At 52.4% G+C, this 18,354-nt stretch overlaps 1 protein-coding gene and 1 long non-coding RNA gene across 4 annotated transcripts in view; one reads left to right on the top strand and one right to left on the bottom strand.

Annotated features, from left to right (window-relative positions):
- The first annotated feature begins 9,243 nt into the window (after nt 1–9,243).
- The window catches only part of CPT1A (carnitine palmitoyltransferase 1A), a 57,218-nt gene continuing 48,107 nt past the window's right edge, over nt 9,244–18,354 (top strand). For 2 of the 3 annotated variants that reach the window (XR_005723592.1, XM_040255261.1), the window contains exon 1: nt 9,244–9,420. The gene's annotated coding sequence lies outside the window, so the exon portion shown is untranslated. Of the gene's footprint in view, nt 9,421–12,062; nt 12,698–18,354 lie in introns of those variants that run through there. The other variant, XM_040255262.1, reaches the window with a different exon arrangement.
- On the bottom strand, nt 11,138–11,746 carry LOC120874136. The gene is made up of 2 exons (XR_005723593.1): nt 11,508–11,746; nt 11,138–11,372 (listed from the first exon to the last, which is right to left on the bottom strand). It is a non-coding gene; the product is annotated as an uncharacterized LOC120874136 (long non-coding RNA).

Here is an 18,354-nt window from a genome sequence, read left to right as displayed (position 1 = left end):
GTCCGTCTAATCAAGGCTATGGTTTTTCCAGTGGTCATGTATGGATGTGAGAGTTGGACGGTGAAGAAAGCTGAGTGCTGAAGAACTGATGCTTTTGAACTGTGGTGTTGGAGAAGACATTTGAGAGTCCCTTGGACTTCAAGGAGATCCAACCAGTCCATCCTAAAGGAGATCAGTCCTGGGTGTTCATTGGAAGGACTGATGCTGAAGCTGAAACTCCAGTACTTTGGCCACCTGATGTGAAGAGTTGATTCATTGGAAAAGACCCTGATGCTGGGAGGGATTGGGGGCAGGAGGAGAAGGGGACGACCGAGGATGAGATGGCTGGATGGCATTACTAACATGAGTTTGGGTAAATTCCGGGAGTTGGTGATGGACAGGGAGGCCTGGCGTGCTACAATTCATGGGGTCGCAAAAAGTCGGACACGACTGAGCGACTGAACTGAAATGAACTAGGTACCTTACGACTTCTGTTTTGTAAACACGCCGGAAATGAGAGTGAAATAATACCTAAAGATAGTACTGACCGAAGTCGGAAAGGAAATGCACCCGCGTGTTATCAGGGCTTGAGATTCCAGGCAATTTTAAAGCTTTTGGATTACTGTTAAAGTGTTTCCTGTTGAATACACCTCAACTGCGTCATTTAAAAGCTTAAGAAATGGGTCCCAGCCCTGGAAGCCACCTCCCCCTTCAGCCCCTACGGCCACCGGCCACGGCTAGGCGGATCCGCCCGGGCTTGCATAGACGAGGGCACCCCAGCAGGAAGCGCGCGGCGACGAGGAAGCCCCACGCTCGGAGGGGGCGCAGGGCGGGCGTGCTCCGATCGCCGCCGGTGGGGTCTCCAGCCTGGAGGGCACGCGCGCCGCCCCCCTCCAGCCTCCCCTCGTCAGCCTGAAATGGGCCGGGGTTGGGGTGGATTTCGCACCCTCCCCGCACCCCACCGGCACCTCCCGAAGTCTGCTCTAACCCGGAGTGCCCGCCGCGAGCGCCGGGAGAACCCGGTCCCGCCCGCCGGCTGACCTCGGCTGACCCCGGCGGAAGCGCGCAGCAGAGGCCCCTCCCGGACCTAACCTCCAGCTCCTCCTCCTGCGTAACAGGGCGGCCCCGGGACGCCGAAGAAGCCGTCGGTGCTCGCCGAGAGGAGGCGGGGAAGCAGAGTGCAGGAAGCCGGGCCCCTCGCCACCCGCCACCAGCGCCTCCCCTGCCGGCTGGACCCGCCGGGCCTTGACCTTCCCCGGGCCTACGGCTGGTACCCAGGCGGGTACTCTGGGCGGGCAGGAGAGGGGACTGAAGCTTCGGGATCGGCTTCCGAGCTTCCTGCGAGAAACACACCGATTCGAGGGAGCGGGACAATTGAGCTTTTTTTTTTTTTCCAACTGAAACTTCGTCCTGCAGCCGCCAGAAACCGCCCGTCGGCCGCTCCCGCCCCCGAGATCTGTCTCCCCGCCCCGCGGCCCCCCTGTGCTGGGGCTGTCACTTCCTCCTCCGCACCCCACCCATCCCCGAAATCCCCCGGGTCTTCCTTCTCGCGCCAAAGGCAAGAGATCTCCGGGAAAGGATTCGTGTATCAGGCGGCCAGTTAGCGCCTAGCCAGTCTCCCTCTTTTCCTGTCTTCAGAAGGTTTGGCGAGTTGGCTGAGTCCAAGCCCAGAGCCTTCGGAAATGGGACCGGACCGCGGTTCCGGACCAGCAGTGAGGCTGGGAGACGCCTCAGATCTCAGAAAAGGCCGGTGTCTGGAGCCGGCCAGGTGGGAGCGGGTAGTTATCAGTCTGTCTGGGGTCATCTGAGGCTGGCTTCTGTGCTATAATGTCTGAGTTGGACTTTGAAGGTTAAGTGGGAATTTTTCAAGTGAAAATGGAGCTGGCCAGTGGCTAGAATTTCAGGATCGAGGTCAGAGAGGAGACTGCACCCTAACCCCACCCCCACCCCACCCCCAGCCCCAGACACACAAACGGGCGCGTTGGAAGCTGGTGGGCATCCATCAAGCTCATCTGTGAAAGAGCTGAGGGCATCCATCCAGTGTGTGTTAGTCACTCAGCCAGACGCAGCGTTGTTGGACTCTGCCACCCCGTGGACTGTAGCCCACCAGGCTCCTCTGTCCACGGGATTCTCCAGGCAAGGACACTGGAGCGGGTTATCATTCCCTTCTCCAGGGGATCCTCCTGACCCAGGGACCAAACCCGCATCTCCTGCGTTGCAGGCAGATTCTTTACTGTCTGATCCACCAGGGAACTCCTCTTGTCTTAGCAGGATATTTTTAGATGGAGGAGGGCTATGATGACCTCGAAGCCCTCCTCCGTCTAAAGGACTTTCCCAGCATGGTGCTCCTTGCTCTCATTTGCAACAAAGAAAAGTTTCCCCGATCTGGGCCTCACTGCTGGGCAGGACCGCTGCTGCTCCAAAACCCATCTTCTCTGGGGAGTCGGGACTGGGTGTGGTTTCCCCCTCTCCCTCCCTGGCACCTAGCCCGTGGCGTGGGACAGCACCCTGGGCAGCAGAGACAGCAAGAATAGATGTCCCAGAGGCAGGAAGTGGGGTGAAGACTTGAGCGGAAGGAGCACAGGAATCATCAAGGCTTGTCAGCACAGGCTGGGGTGGTCCCCTGGGCGCAGATCTGGGGAGGCCTTCTGGGCCTGCGCTGGAGACAAGGCGGGCCGCATGAGTGGCCTACCTGTGAGTGGGGTCAGCAGCAGAAGAGCCCTGTGGTTGGTTTACTGCTCTTACCACTGTCTTGGAAGGTTTGCTAACTTTTGAATAAGAGTCTGCATTTTCACTTCATGTTGTGCTGGGCAAATTATGTGTGATAGCTAGATCTGCCTGAGGTCACAGGATGCAGTGAAGGTGTTGAGATCCAGAAGGTGACTGCAGGTGCAAGACAGTTTATAGACATTCCCAAGGGGGACTTTGAGATGGGATGAGGGCCTGGAAAGGAGCCAAATGGCGGGGCACCAGGAAGCCAAAGCCTGCAGGGTCCTCCATGCATACACCCCTCACCCACCCACCCATCCATTCACCACCCAACCACCCACCGATTCATCGGTTAATCATGCAGCTAGCATTTCTAAGGCTCTGTGATATATTAGGTTCTGGTTATAGCGTTCCCATTCTTTGGAGCTTGTGGTCCATTGAATACCAGTCCCCACCCACCTTGGCCGAGGCAACACACCCTCTCTCCCACTTTCTACTTTGTTTCCTCATTTTCCCTTTCTTTTCACAAGAGACAGTACTTGTTTCTTGCCCGCCATTCCCACCAGAATGTGGACTCCTAAGGACAGGCCTTGATCTAAAGGCTCTGCCACTGCTGAGTTGCTCAGTACATACTTCCCAAGTGAATGAATGAATGGACAAGTGAGTGAATACAGGTAAGACCAGGGTTGTATTCAGGTCATTTGAAAGTCCTACCTGGGACTCCCCTGGGGGTCCAGTGCACTTCTGCTGCAGGGGGCCTGAGTTCCATCCCTGGTTGGGAAACTAAGATCCGCATGGTATGGCCAAAAACAAGCAAAAAATGCCCTACTTGCTAAAATGATTAGGGTAACCTCTTTACGTGTAATTTAATATTTAAATTAAATATTTTAGTATCTTTAAAATTACACCTGAAGAGGTTACCCTAATCATATTACTAACATAAGTGTAAGAAAATCCATCAAGGGTCTCATTTTCCCCTCGAAGGCTATTTGCTGCTTTCTTTAACGTAGAAAATATAACACCCCTCCCCCATTTTTCCTTTCCTTGTGGCCCTGCTTTGCTGGCACCTGAAGCTTGACTTCTCCTGGTGGGTCACTCAGGCCTAGAGAGCAAGGAGGTTGAGTCATTTCTCTTGAGTGAGTCCCTCTGTTGGGGATTTGGGAGGGTCAGGATGGAGGTGCCAGTGTGGCAAGCTGGAATCTCGCAGGGGAGCAAGGCTGGCAAGCAGAGGTAGGGCCAAGGCAAGAATCTGGGAACCTCATCTAGGCCAGGGCAGGGGCAGATGGAAGGGAGCCAGGGAAAGCATCTCAGAACAAGTCCCGGGGTGGGGGACAGGGGCAGGGGTGACTCACAGGTTACAGAAGGAGCAGTCTCCCGGGGGGAGATGGGGCAACCGTGAAATGGAACAGAGGGTCTCAACAGGGTGGTACCCCGGGAAGGGGCGGTGCACAGGGCCACGGGTGAGCCCTGCGTATCCCTTCATCCGGCTGTTCGTCTGCGTCCTTGATCATGCCCTTCACTGAGCTTGTGAATGTGTTTTCTTGAGTTCTGTGATCAATCGAACTCCAGGGGGGCTCTTAGGAACCTCTTATCTGTGGCAGGTGGTCAGAAGCACAGATGATAATCTGGGCTTGCGCCTGACATGAAGGGGAAGAGAGGAGACAGTCTTGTGGGTCTGAGCCCTTAACCTGTGAGATCCGATGCTGTCAATGGAGAGAGGGTGTCAGACTGGAGTTGGTTCCTGGACACCCTGCTGGTGTCCGTGAATTGCTTGTTGGTGCGGGGCAAACCTCCACACACTGAGTGTCCAGATACTCAGAAATGAAGTGTCGGGGAATTTTGGTGGTCCAGTGGTTAGGAATCAGAGCTTCGGCTACAGGGGGCAGGGATTCGATCCCTGATCAAGGAACTAAGATCCCAAGTGTCATGCAGTGTGGCAAATAAATAAATAAATAAAGTTTTAAACAAGAAAATTCTTTCCAAAAGAAAGTGAAATGTTTCCTGTGAGCAGTAAAGAAAACAAACGAGAAGAAATATACAATGGGGAAGAGTTGGGGGTTTCCCTGCGCAGGAAGGTAGACAAAAATCTGACTTTCCTAAATAGATTTAAAAAACTGGTTAATATTCTACGGGGCAACAAAACCATGACTTTGGGGAAAATTCTTTTTTTCAACCGATAGAAATCTTTGCATTTCTTTTTCTTTTTTAAAAACTTTTATTGGCATATAGCTGATTTACAATGTTGCGTTAATTTCAGGTGTGCAGCAAAGGGAATCAGTTATACATATACACATATCCACTCTTTTTTAGATTCTTTCCCCATATAGGCCATTACAGAGTACTGAGTAGAGTTCCCTGTGCTATAGGTAGGTCCTTATTTGTGATCTGTTTTAACCCTTGCATTTTTGTTGGACAAAAATCTACCAGTTACATGTAACTTTGTAGCATCTAGGGCTTACTCAAGACACAAATCCCTAGAGAAAGAGCTAATCCCTGGGTGGCCTGTTAGACAGTGAGCCAGTGAAAGGACATTTCAGATATCCTTTTACCTTGTTTCAAAATTGCAGATACATTTTTCTTAATCTATGTGGGTCAGGAGTTGGTACAAGGGCTTAAGAAGCTCCAAGACTGATATTCTTTACCACTCTTTAGGTGTGTGTGCATTTTTCTGGAAAAAAAAAAAAAAGGTTTGCAGCTCTCATCAGCTTTTCAAAAGGTCAGTGAACCAGCCTCCCCCAAGTTTAAAAACTATCTACTCAAAAGCTATTGACCTCCCCAGCTCCTTCTCCAAAGCGGAAGAATTAGCATCTTGACACCGAAGTCTTCGGTCAGTTCTCTCATTTGCATATTCAGGCATCTGCTAGTACGTGCTGCAGGACAGTCCTTTCTGGTCTTTGAGGTCCCAGTGTCCAGGCAGGCCTGTCAAGATCTCGACATCAAGGATCTTTTTTTAAGTTTTGGTTTCTTAAAATTGAGGCTTAACATGCAGGGAGCAAAGACTGTTAAGAGTATAATCTTAAGCATACAGAGCGATGCACTTTCACACACACGCCCACTCCGGGGGCTTCTTTGTGTGTTTCTAGTGATTACCATCACTGCCACCAGTAAGCCTCACTTCTGTTATTGAAATCATGCGGTATATTTACTTTTGTGTGTCTGTTTGGCTTCCTTTTGCTCAACATAACATCTGTAAGATCTACCCACGTTGCATGTGTCCGTAGTTTACTTTTTTCTGAGTAGTATTTCACTGTATGGCGAAACCACGATTTATTTACCCATTCTATTGCTGCTGGGTATCTGGGTTGTTTCTGGATTTTTGTCACCTGAAGTGAATCTTCCGTAAACATTCTTGCATGCGTCTTTTCCAGGACGTGGGCTCTCATTTCTTTTTTGTTGCACATGTAGGAGTAGGATAATGCTCTCACTCTGAGTTTCTTTCACCCACACATGGACTAGCTGCCTGCCTTCTTTGCTTGCATCTGCATTACTTCATTTTGTCTTCACCAAACTCCAGTGATGCTGGCCAAGCAAACAGTGTCAACTACCCTGATGTGTAACTGTCACTGTTTACTCACTGCCTACAGGGTTCAAAGTTCAAGTTCAGAAGTGCAGAACCCAGAGATTACAAAATTCTTCCATTGGGAAATGGAAACTGAGTTCCCAAAAATCTCACACACTTTTGGATCAGAGCCCGCTGGGAGATGCCAGCAAGAAATGTGGCTGGCAAGAGTGAGTGGGACTCAACTGTGTTCTTGGCAGGCCAGGAAGGCCTTAAAAGCTTTGTATTACAATTGTTTCTCTGTTTTAGGTTGGACAATGGCAATGCCGTTATGTTTTTATTTAAAAAGCCTTTATCTTTTAGGGATCTCCCTGGTGGTCCAGTGGTTAGGACTCTGCCCTCTCATTGCCGAGGGCTCGGGTCCATCCCTGGTCGCAAACTAAGATACCACAAGCCGTGCGCCACCGCCAAAAAAATTTAAAAATAAATAATCAAAGAATCTTTATATTTTAGTGATTGGTACTCAAGAACTCGTGGACAAGATGAAAAGAGTTCTGGATTTGCTTTAAAGAAATCAGAAGCACAGAGGGACAATGCTTGAGTAGTAATGAAAACATTACATGCATTTTTTTTTAAAAGGGTTCCTTATAGCCACAACAGGCGGCTGCTAGAGTGTGTTCCAATCAAACTGGGAAAGAATTTGGTGAAAACAGGAGAAGGATTACTTTCTAAGGCAGACTCTAGCCTATTTTGGGCCCTGAAGAAACTCAGGGTCCAATCAGGCCAGAGCTCCCCAGGGACCTAGATCCTCTGTTCTTTATTAATAGTCACTCCAGGGAACTGCAGTCCCCAGGGAGCTGCAGTCTGGGGAGCAGAGCTGAGAAGGGAGTAAGGCCTCCGCCCCCTGGCCACAGCTGCTCGTGGGTGTGGGCCCTTTAAGGTCCCCGGAGAGAGTCCAGCCTCTGGGGCACAGGTGAGTGGGGAGGCCACCGCGGTCCCTGTCCCTGTCCCTCCCGGCAGCAGGTAACACCAAGGCGGCTCGCAGGGAGGGCTGCACGATCAAGGTCGTGGAGCCCTGGAAACAGACCTGGTGGCCCCCCCACCCCGCGCACCCCCCATGCCCCGAGGGGTTCGGGAGGGAGGAAGGAATGAGGGAGAAAGTGACCTTGGGCCCTCCAGCTTGCGAGGCACAAGCCTGGAAGGCCCACAAGCAGGTAGATGCGTGCGGGGAGGGACGCTGGAGCGACCAGGGCAGGTGTGGTGCAGCCCAGCCTTGCCGATTGCACCCTGGTCCAGCCCACCTGCCCTCTTGGGCCATGAGATCTTCCAGCCTTCTCAGTCTGGGATCGCTCACCAGCCAGACAGGAGCCGGCAGGGCAATGAAATCGTCAACTTCTAACTTCAAAGAAATGCAAATTAAGGAGAGATACCCGGCTCCACCCTCTTTAGGACTGAGGGTCAGCAGTGGTGAGCTCCTGGAGATGAGGCTGCCCTCCCAGGCACCCGTGGGAGTGGAAGCTTTCCAAGAGAGCAGCTCAGCTCTGCAGGTGGCACCAAAATGTCACCAAGATGTCTCACGTGCCTGTCCTTTGACCTTGTTGATTCACGTCTAGTGATCTACAGGGAGATACAGTCTTTCAAAGACGCACACTGACTGCCCAAGCAGGTTCATTTATGCCTGTGAAAGCGACAAAGGGGAGCCCAAGTGACCATGTTAGTCACTCAGTCGTGTCTGACTCTTTGCGACCCCATGGACTGTAGCCCACCAGGTTCATCTGTCCATAGGATTCTCCCGGAAAGGATACTGGAATGGGTTGTCATTCCTTTCTCCAAGAGATCTTCCCGATCCAGGGATCGAACCCGGGTGTCCAACGTTGCAGGCAGATTCTTTACAGTCTGAGCCACTAGGGAAGCGCTAAGTGTCCCTGGGGTGCGTTAGATACAGTGAAAGCCTTGTTTATCTCGGTGACCCGTCCACAACCTAAGCCAAGTGAAAACAAAGGTATCCTGCGACTTCATTCAAAGCAGCCTGGAGAGTGTGTGCCCACAGTGCGCAGTAGTCGCGGCGGCGATGGGGGCGGGAACTAGAGAGGACTTTCATTTTCTCTTCTAAATCCATCTGCGGTGCCGACCAAATACTGCAGACCGAAAGAGAGAGGCCAGCAAGGGTTTTTCACCGCCCAAAGAAGTGGTTGGCCTTTAGGAAAGCCCGGTCTTTGGTCATTAAACGGGTTCTTTGATGGAGCACCTGCTGCACGCGGGGCCACGAGCTGGGCCCTGGGGAGCAGTTCCGGCAAAGACAGGGAAGGGGCGGCTGAGCCCGCGAGAAGCGCGGACCCCACGATGTAGCCGCCCAGTGGCCGCTGCCCTCGGCCTAGATTTAGACCCTGAGACCGGCCAGTGCGAGCCCAGGACCCATACAAAGTATACGGGTCACTTGGTCTCCACCTCCAGCCAGTTCTTTCCTGGTACCTACTATGCTTTCAGCATCTGAATAGTTTCCTAAATCTTACCAAAGCCTCGCAGGGGAGGAATTTTTATCCCAGTTATATGAAGAAGAGGCTCAGAAAGCTCACTGGAATTAGCATTAAGGTTTCAGCGCCAGGAGTCAGGCGGTCCAAAGATCCTCTCAGCTCTCACTCCCGGTATAGGGTCCAATTTGAGGTGTGGGCTCTAGAATCAGACAGTCGGATCCATCTTCTTAGTGTGATCTTAGTGGGCAGGTTAGTGATCCCTTCTCCAGCCCGGGCTAGGATCAGCTATTTATAGGAGTGCCCTGAGGATTATACGGGGCAATGCCGATAAAGGTCGAGCACGAGCGAGCGAGGCACTGTGCTGAACGCGTTTATGGGCATAGCCCTAATGAGCTGGCCTATTTTTCAGATGAGTAAACTGAGGTTCGCAGGGCGAGAAATCTCCCCCTAGGCCCCAGGCTTGCCGAAGGGGAGGTGGCGTGACACCCCCTCGCCAGCCTCAGTTTCCTCGCTGGCCCAGCTGCCCGGGGCGCCCCGCCCCTGCGGATGCCCCGCCCCGTCCAGGCCCCGCCCCCGGCCCACCGGGTGCCGAGAGTCGCCGCCCGCGCGGCCGCAGCCCGGCGCGCCTCAACCAATCGGCCTCGGCCGGCGCCGGGTGCATTCAGCCTCGCCCGCGGTCCTCCCGCCCCCGGCTCCCGCTCGCCGCTCGCTCACTCGGCCGCCGCTGCCGCTGCCGCTGCACCTCTGTCCGCAGACTCGGTAAGGCCGGGCTGAGTCCGCGCGCCGCGGGGAGGGCGAGCGGGCGCCGAGTACTGGCTGCGGCGGGGCCCGGGGCCGGGGGCGGACGGGGACAGCAGGGGTCCCGATCGAGGCGGGGCGAGGCGGGGCACTTCTTGGCTGGGGCCGCCGAGGGACGCGGGGTTCGTGGAGAGCTCGAAACTGGAACGAGGAGGGACTCCACATCCCCCGCAGCGGACCGGATCTGGGGGGTCCGCGCCAGGGTCGCGGTGCAGGAGAGCAGTCCGATGCGGCTGCAGGTTAGGGATGCTCGGCGCTTCGAACTTAGCAGGACTCCTCCGGCCGGGGGCCCTTAAGGCCGGCTCCCTTTCCCTTCCTATCTCACCCTCACTTTCAAAGAGTGGGTAGTTTGGGTCTGGGGGTCAGTCCGAGGGTCGATCGGCCTGGGGACAGGTACCGTGCGGGAGCTGGCGGGGTGCTTGACTCTCCGGACTTGGCACGATACCCGCGGCCGGGGGCCACCAGGACCGCCGGCTCCCTCTCCCCTCCTCTACCCCACTGCCCTCGCCGAAGTGGTTTGGGTCTGGGGATCCGCAGTAGGGCAGCGGGAGTGATGCTCAGCCCTCCAGACCTGGCGCGGGGCTTGAGCAGGGCGCTGCGGATCCTTTCTCGACCTCGCCCCATCCCTCCCCCTCCTGGGGTGGATTGGGTCTGGGGTGCAGTCGCCGGATCGCGGGCCGGTCCCAAGCGGGAGCCAGAGGGACGCTAGGGACTCAGAAGGACGCCGCCGACCCCCCTCCAGGCGTCCGCCCCCGCAGTGCAGCCGTGGGGACACGCCCTTGGCGTTGGGACTCAGGCGCAGTCCGAGCGCCCTAGGTGCATTCGAAATGGGGCGCCGGGCCTGAGTCCCCGCTCGCGAGTGTCCTTCATCCCCGCGTGCTGCGCGCGGTCTAGGGCAGGTGGGCGCGGAGGCTGCCCAAGGTCCTGCCGGGGCAGGGAACTGACTTGCGAAGGGTGGGAGTGTTGGGGGCCTCACGTGACCAGGCCCAGGCGAACTTGGCCTGCGAGCCCGTACGGCGTGGTCAGGGCGGTGGAGCATCCCGGGCTCCGTCAGTCCCTAACCCCAACTCCCTAGGCGAGCCGACAGCCAGTTCCTTTCGTTTTGTTTGGAAAGACAAACGAAATATAAAGGTCAGCGCCTTTATATTGTAAATCGGCGGTTGACTTTCATTAAAGCCAAAGAGAAGAATGATCGTACTCTTCACTCCAAGAGTTAAAAATCTCGAGTCATCGGGTTGAATACAGAGCAAACTTAATATTCCCAACTGGGAACTACTCTCGGTTCCTCTGCGCTCCATGTGATATTAAAATAATGAAAGGCAGATTTTAGTAGGAAACTGATAACTTTGTAAGCTACCTAATAAAATGAAATTCAGCTTAATCTCCTGAAACGTGTATTTTGTTACACCTTTTGTTGTTGTTATACCATTTTCTCACACAGGCGTCCGGTTTCTGGTCATTCCAGATATTCAAGCATGTTTACTTACTTCTAAGAAAGAAAGGGTAGTTGCTCAGTCGTGTCCGACTCTTTGCGACCCTATGGACTGTAGCCCACCAGGCTCCTCTGTCCATGGGATTCTCCAGACCAGGATAATGGAGTGGGTTACCATTTCCTAAACCTCAAGCCAAATGAATAAAAAATGGTCGAGCACACTGGTCTTTTTTTTTTTTTTTAATCCCAACAAGCCTCCCCCCCCCCCCCCCAACTTTCCAAATTATTTAAGGTGATACTGTTTATCGTGGAGGCAGGGGAGTGTTTAGTTATGATAGGAACTGGAGGCTGTATTCTTGCCGAGTTCGGGGTGGTTCTGCCTCTGCGGGCTCCAGGGCTCCTTTTCGTATGTAAATGACTGGTTTCCCTCCTAAGATGTGTGGCGAGATCTGATCTTGAATGCTGAACTCCATCTGAACAGCTGTGAGAATTGGAAAAAAGGGCCACCTTGAGCCATGCACATACTCTGTATCAGACTGGCAGAAATTGGGCGTCAGGCGCCGGCCCAAATAACCTTTCGAGTTTGTACTGAAAACAAGAGGTGAAGGGAATGCACCTGGCGTCGCTGCCGCCCTTAGTCCCGGGCCCGTGGTCACCGAGCGGTCAAGCCTGGGTGTCTGGGGAGTCCTGGGGCGAGGGCGCGGACTTACGCAACCCTGGCCCAGCGCGCGGGTTCATGGAAGCACCGTTAATTGTTCTCGGGCTTCGCGGTGAGCCCCTTCCGGAGGCGCAGTGCGCTCGCGGGGCGCGGCGCCGCCCTTCTGACGTGGGTTGTCTTCGGGGACACCAGGCTCTTCGCTGTCCCCAAGGTTGACCACCCAGGCCTTCCCACCCAAAGGCGCTTTTTGTCGCCTGCTGCCTCCGGGGTGACAGCGCTGGCGACAGCTCGCTCCGGAAGGTCTCTCTGGGCCGGGCTGGTGGAACAGGATCTGCGCGCCCGGGACGCGCCAGGCCGGGGGCGGGGCTCGCCGTAACCTTTCCCCTACTTTTCTCAGCCGTCACGTGACGCCCGCGGGAGGGGCGGGGCGCGCCGACCGCAGTTGCCGGCGGCGGAGGCGAGGAAGCCTTCCAAGCGAGCAATTAAAGTCGCAGCCTGGAGTCTGGAGGCGGTGGGAAGGTGGGAGGCGGAAACGCGCTCCCGCTCCGCGCCCCGGGCTGCTTCTGCACTTTGATCGGATGCATTTTTTCCTTTGTTGGAAAAAAGTGTTTAGTCACTCTGCATGGTTGTTGTTGGCAGACCCGACCGAGTGCAGCTGCCGCTGGAAGCCTGCACGTTGAATTCCGGAAAAAATTGCTGCTTTTAAGAATAAAATTGTTCCAACTGGTCTGTTTCAAGTGTGTTTCGGAGATTCTCTGTCTCCCAGCTTCAACGAGGCCTCTGCCCGAGCCCCTCTTTTGAGCTTTTCCTACGAGGACTTTTCTGTTTAAAAATAATAGGTAATACAAGCCCAGGATGCAAAACGAAGTGGGTACCAATGGGATTTCAGCACAGAACGGGCTGCCTCTCTCGTGCCCCTCCCGAGAAGCCACCCCTATTGTTTCTTTGACAACTGCAGAGATAGTCTAGACTGTGCAGGGCATTTAAAAGAAAATCTGCTAGTTAACACAAATAGGGAATATTTTCTGCTTGTTGATTTCTGATTATTTTGCTGCCTTTTGTGAATTTCACCTTTTGCCCCAAGCAAATATTAGGTGGACACTGCGTTCCCAGCAGGCCCTGGACTGAGGCCAACTTGAACTCCTTAGGTAAGGTGACTGTGGAATGCCCTTTACTTTTTTTTTTTTTTTTGCATGTGAGTTGTTTTTATGTCCAACAATGTTTCGGGGAGTTAATAATTGAAAGTAGTTGTGGTACAGTAGGGCAATGGCCCCATGGAGGGTTGGGAAGCAGGGCAGCCAGGCTCAACTTCTGAGGGCTTATCAGCTGATAGTTGGACACCCAGTTCTCTAGGTAGAAAGGAAAGGAAACTAACTGCTCCTACTCTGGATGTGGTGGGTCACTCCCATGTCCCAGGAGGTCAGGATCCTCCTAGATTCTTCCCAGCTGGCCCCTAAGCTGCACCTGCTGCTTCGGCTTCCTAAATGGCTCTTGAACTTGCCTTCCTCCCCATTTCCATGAGCCAGAGCAGGCATTCAGGTATTTGTTGTATAAGCAAGGGAAAGTTTGAATCCCTTTCTTTCCTGGATTGTTGTGCGGTCTTCTTTTCTTTTCTTAACACTTATTTGGCTGCACCTGGTCTTAGCTGTGGCACGTGGGAGCTTTGATTTCCATTGCATAATGCAGGATCTTCCGTTGCAGCCTGTGAACTCTTAGTTGCGTCATGTGGGATCTAGTTCCTTGATCAGGGATCGAACCTGGGCCCCCTGCATTTGAAGCACTCAAAGTGTTAGCCACTGGACCACCAAGGAAGTCCCTCCCCTGGATTACTGTACCCTCCTAAGATGGTGAGGGACCTTTGGGACAGTTGGGTCTCTCTTGGGAAGCCTTGCTTCACCTTGTTATTACCAGGGTCAGGGACTCCTGCCAGCTGTGTCCTTCCCCACATCAAGGGGTCAGGGTCCCCCTCTCCCACCAGTATACTGGCTTCCTCTGGGGTCCCAAGCCCTGACCCCCAGCACACACACAGCATTCAGCAGGATATGTTAGGTTGTGTTCCGACATCCTGGTGGGGAGGGGAGTAAGCTCCTTAAGGACAGGCAGTGACTTTCTAAGGAGTCACTCCCTCCCACACAATTAAACAAGTAGTACATGTTTGTACTGAAAGCAAACACAAAATAACCTTGCCTTTAAAAAAATTGTTTTATACGGTAACTTGGACTTTGTTTTTTCTGAAATACTTCATTTGTAAGATTATATCTGTATCACTGATTTTTCCCCAAGTGTCAGCTCATCTGTGCCCTTTTTAAAAGATTTCAGTTTGGTTCAGTCGCTCAGTCGTGCCCAACTCTTTGCGACCCCACGGACTGCAGCACGCCAGGCTTCCCTGTCCATCACCAACTCTTGGAGCTTACTCAAACTCATGTCCATTGAGTCGGTGATGTTTAGAATTTTGGTTTCTTTCAACTTTCACCAGCATACATTGTTGTGCAGAGTGAAGTATAGCAATGATGCTGTTAAATGTCAAAGACGTTTAGTGGCGGTATCAAGTACAGTGGCAAGAGGCGGGATGGGACGCACATGGTGACCCACATTCTTGGAGGGCTGCTGCTGGCCTGTGGCTGCAGTTGGGAAGGCACAGAGAGTGTTCCTGCACCGGAGGCCTGATGTGAGTTATGGGCAATGTGCATACTTTATTTGCCAGGAAACAGATCTTATGAATGGCAAAGACATTTGCTCTAGGCCACACAGACGTACACACAGACACACACACATCTGAGTACGTGGCAGAGCTGGAATCTGAACCTCCATCTGTGTTTGCCGAAGCTTGTGCCCCCTCCTCTAACAGGCTGCTTCCCAGACCACTGTGCAGGTCAAGGGCCTGGGTGTTGGTGCTCCCCCTCCCCTAGGCCCACTGGACATGACATCGGACCAGCTGTGTGTGTTTCTGGGTTTCTGTTTCCTCCTCTCTAAGCCGGTGCCTCTGACACCTGTCATCCTGTCTCACGGGGATTTTATGAGGATCCCTAAGGGGCCAGATGTGAGAGTAGTTCCCCGGTGTGAATCCCTTGGCTGTAGGCAGGTTTTATGGGTACAGCTGCCTTCTGCAGTCCCCAGATTGGAACATGTGGTTTGACCAGTTCAGTTGCACTTTTGGGTGCAAAGGAGAAGCACATGGGTGGCAAATACAGGGTGCCCCTCCCCCTGCCAAGGCTTTGGAGGGAACCACTCCATGGTGGGGAGGAGAGGCTTTGCGAGCTCTCTTGGGTGGATGCGTGCCCCACCCAGCTGTCCTCACTCAGGCCCTTGTGCTGATGTTGGCCAGTCTGGAGGGGGTCCTTCCAGGTGGGCATCCAGAGAAAAACACCTGAATAGGTAGCGCAGTTAATTGGGGCCTGCCAAATTCTGTATTTTCTTTTTTTCTGTTTTGTTGGCCACGCCTCATGGCTTGTCGTTGTTCAGTCACTCAGTCGCGTCTGACTCTTTGTGACCCCGTGGACTGCAGCACGCCAGGCTTCCCTGTCCTCCTCTGTCTCCCTGAGTTTGGTCAGACTCATGTCCATTGAGTCCGTGATGCCATCCAAACATCTCATCCTCTGTCGTCCCCTTCTCCTCCTGCTCTCAATCTTTCCCAGCATCAGGGTCTTTTCCAGTGAGTCGGCTTTTTGAATCAGGTAGCCAAAGGATTGGAGTTTCAGTTTCAGCATCAGTCCTAGCCCGCCAGGCTCCTCTGTCCATGGGGATTCTCCAAGCAAGAATACTGGAGTGGGTTATGATTTTCTACTCCAGGGGATCTTCCCGACCCAGAGATCGAACCCAAGTCTCTCTTGTCTCCTGCATTCACAGGCAGGTTCTTTACCACTAGCGCCACCTAACCGTTCTCAGGCCAGGGATCCAACCTGTGCCCCCTGCAGTGGAAGCACAGAGTCTTAACCCTTGGGCCACCAGGGAGTCCCCAAGACATTCTGTATTTTCCTTATGACAATATGGCCCTCGATGACCTTTCCTCAATTCTTTTTCTTGCAAAGATTTATCTGGTTAATCATCACTTGTGGATATGGCACAGTACAACGCTTACATTTGAATTTGCTTTATTTTATAGTAGCTCTGTAGGCAAAATCTGTTGTTTCTCAAAAGTCATAGAAAAGAGGATAATGATGCCGAATTCTCCTGTAACCTGCCTTGACTCAGCATCTTTACCCTGTAAATGTGAATGGTTTATGATGATATACTTCACTGTGAGAAATGAACCATGTGGCCAGTTTAAATAAAGTGGTTATTAAATAATGCGGTCATTCGGTGCTCAGTCATGAATTGAAGATGTAGCCCTTCATGAGTGAAAATGCCTGTCCCTTTCCTGTGCACAGAGCCCTCCGCAGAATTTACAGGGTGCTCTGCATTCTCAGTCCCACATTCTTTTGTTAAATAATTTTATTTATTCATTTATGGCTGTGCTTTGTCTTCGTTGCTGGCTGGGCTTTCCTCTAATTGTGGTTAGCAGGGGTGGCTCTCTAGCTGTTGGCGTGCAGGCTTCTTGTTGCGGTGGCATCCCTTGTTGCAGAGCACGGGCTTACTTGCTCCACGGCTTGTGGGATCTTCCCGGATCAGGGCTCGAACCCTTGTCTCCTGCACTGGCAGGTGGATTCTTTACCTCTGAGCCATCTGAGAATCCCCGCTGAGTCCCATTCTTACCTCCATCAGATTAGGGAAAGAGTAATTTGTTTGTGTACATACTTACTGAAAAAACACAAGAGCACAATTACAGAGAATGACTTGTGCAAGGGAATAAGGACGTGGCTCGTGAGTGCACAGGGATTGGATACCTACACTCAAGTAGAGAGGAGCCCTTTCATTTTGTCTTTCCATTACTGCTAATTTTTGCCCGTACCTAAACTCTCACTCTTATCATCAGCCAAGTGGCTGAATATTAAATACTAGAGAATAAGCAGGAACAGAAGAGTCGTGAACCCCCTAGGCTGGAGAAACCTTCCTGAACCTTTTGGTGCTTTCCTTGAAGTGCTCTGGGTAGCAGTGTTGAGGTCAGCCTGGAGACCGCCTTGGCCATCAAGCACAACAGGAACACGGTTTCCCCAAGTTGGAGCCAGTCCTGGAGGGCAGAACTAGCTTTGTGTAGCCAAGCAGAACCCTCCCAGGCACTGGTTACCAGACAGTAGAAGAATATGTTGTTGATGATAAAATAATTGCTCTGCTTTCAGCTAAAGATGATGCCACACATTCTCCGCCTGCAGTAGCTTCTCTCTAATGTTTCCAGGGACTTCCCTGGTGGTCCAGTGGTTAAGAATCTGCCTTCCAGTGCAGGAGACACAAGTCTGACTCCTCACTGGGGAACTTAGAGCCCACATGTCAAAACTAAGACCCAAGCCAGCCATAAATGTTTAGTCGCAAAGTCGTGTCTGACGCTTTGTGACCCCACGGACTGTAGCACACCAGACTTGTCTGTCCATGAGGTTTCCCAGGCAAGATTGTTGGAGTGGGTTGCCATTTCCTGTTCCAGGGTATCTTCCCAACCCAGGGATCAAACCCACATCTCCTGCACTGGCAGGCGAATTCTTTACCACTGAGCCACCAGGGAAGCCAGGGATGAATAAATTTTATTTTTATTTTTTTTAAAAAGGGGCTGGGATGTCCTCCAGCCTCCCCCGGTGTGGGATGCTGGCTGTGCGCCTGGAGACCCTGCCTGGTATTCGTGCTGCACTCAGCTATCGCTTCCTGGGGGTGACCTCTTCTCAGAGGATTTCCAGCTCAGTTGGTTGCTGCTAGATGAGATGGGTTTTAACAGAAGGCAGGGCCTGCCTCCTTGGGCTTGTGAATTGGGCAATTCTAGTGGGAGACTGGAGCATGGGAAGAATTTGAGCGTTGGCACCCGCCGCATTTGCAGTTACTGTCCTCTGACTGCTGGTTGCAGCCACCTCATTTTGCTTACGATAGAGTGACCTAATTTTTCTGTGTCGTAACTTTAGGAATCTTAAGTGAACTTTGTACAGAGTGCTTACCACTTAACTTGGAGTTGGACCTGGGCCTGATTCCCAGCTTTGCTGTTTGCTAGCTGTGACCTTGGGCAAGTTTCTTGACCTCCAAGCCTTGGTCTTAGTAAATGAGATGGCATCAGTAAATCCTAGGATTCTGGTGGGCGTTAAATGGGTTAATGCAGATAAAATATGCATCACATTGTCTGGCATATGCCAAACACTTTGGTAGAAAGGATGTTTTGTATCTTCATTGTTAATAGCAAAAAATTAGTCTAAATGCCCTGTTTATCTATCTCTCTACCTGCTGAGCTACCTCTCTCCTTCTCTGTTGATTTCAAGACTATTATTGAAAGACTTCTTTGTTGTTCAGTTGCCAAGTCCTGTCCACCTTTTTGCAACCCCATGGACTGCAGCACACCAGTCTTCCCTGACTTTCACCATCTCCTGGAGCTTGCTCAAACTCATATCCATTGAATCGGTGATCCCATCTAACCATCTCATCTAACCATCTCATCCTCTGTCACCCTGTTCTCCTCCTGCCCTCAATCTTTTCCAGCATCTGGGTCTTTTCCAATGAGTCAGCTCTTTGCATCAGGTGGCCAAAGGATTGGCGCTTCAGCATCTGTTAATTTCAAGACCGTATTGAAAAACTTCTGACAACATGTAATTTATTGTGTATTTCCATTGCTATAAAGTTTTCTTGGAAGTCTGCTGTCACTTGGCAAGTTTTTATTGTTTGCTTTTCACTTTCATGCACTGGAGAAGGAAATGGCAACCCACTCCAGTGTTCTTGCCTGGAGAATCCCAGGGACGGG

This window comes from Oryx dammah, unplaced genomic scaffold (genome assembly GCF_014754425.2).
Source record: "Oryx dammah isolate SB20612 unplaced genomic scaffold, SCBI_Odam_1.1 HiC_scaffold_15, whole genome shotgun sequence".
Taxonomy (NCBI): Eukaryota; Metazoa; Chordata; class Mammalia; order Artiodactyla; family Bovidae; genus Oryx; species Oryx dammah.
Note: the sequence above shows the minus strand (reverse complement) of the source record. Positions and strands in the feature narration are given on the sequence as shown.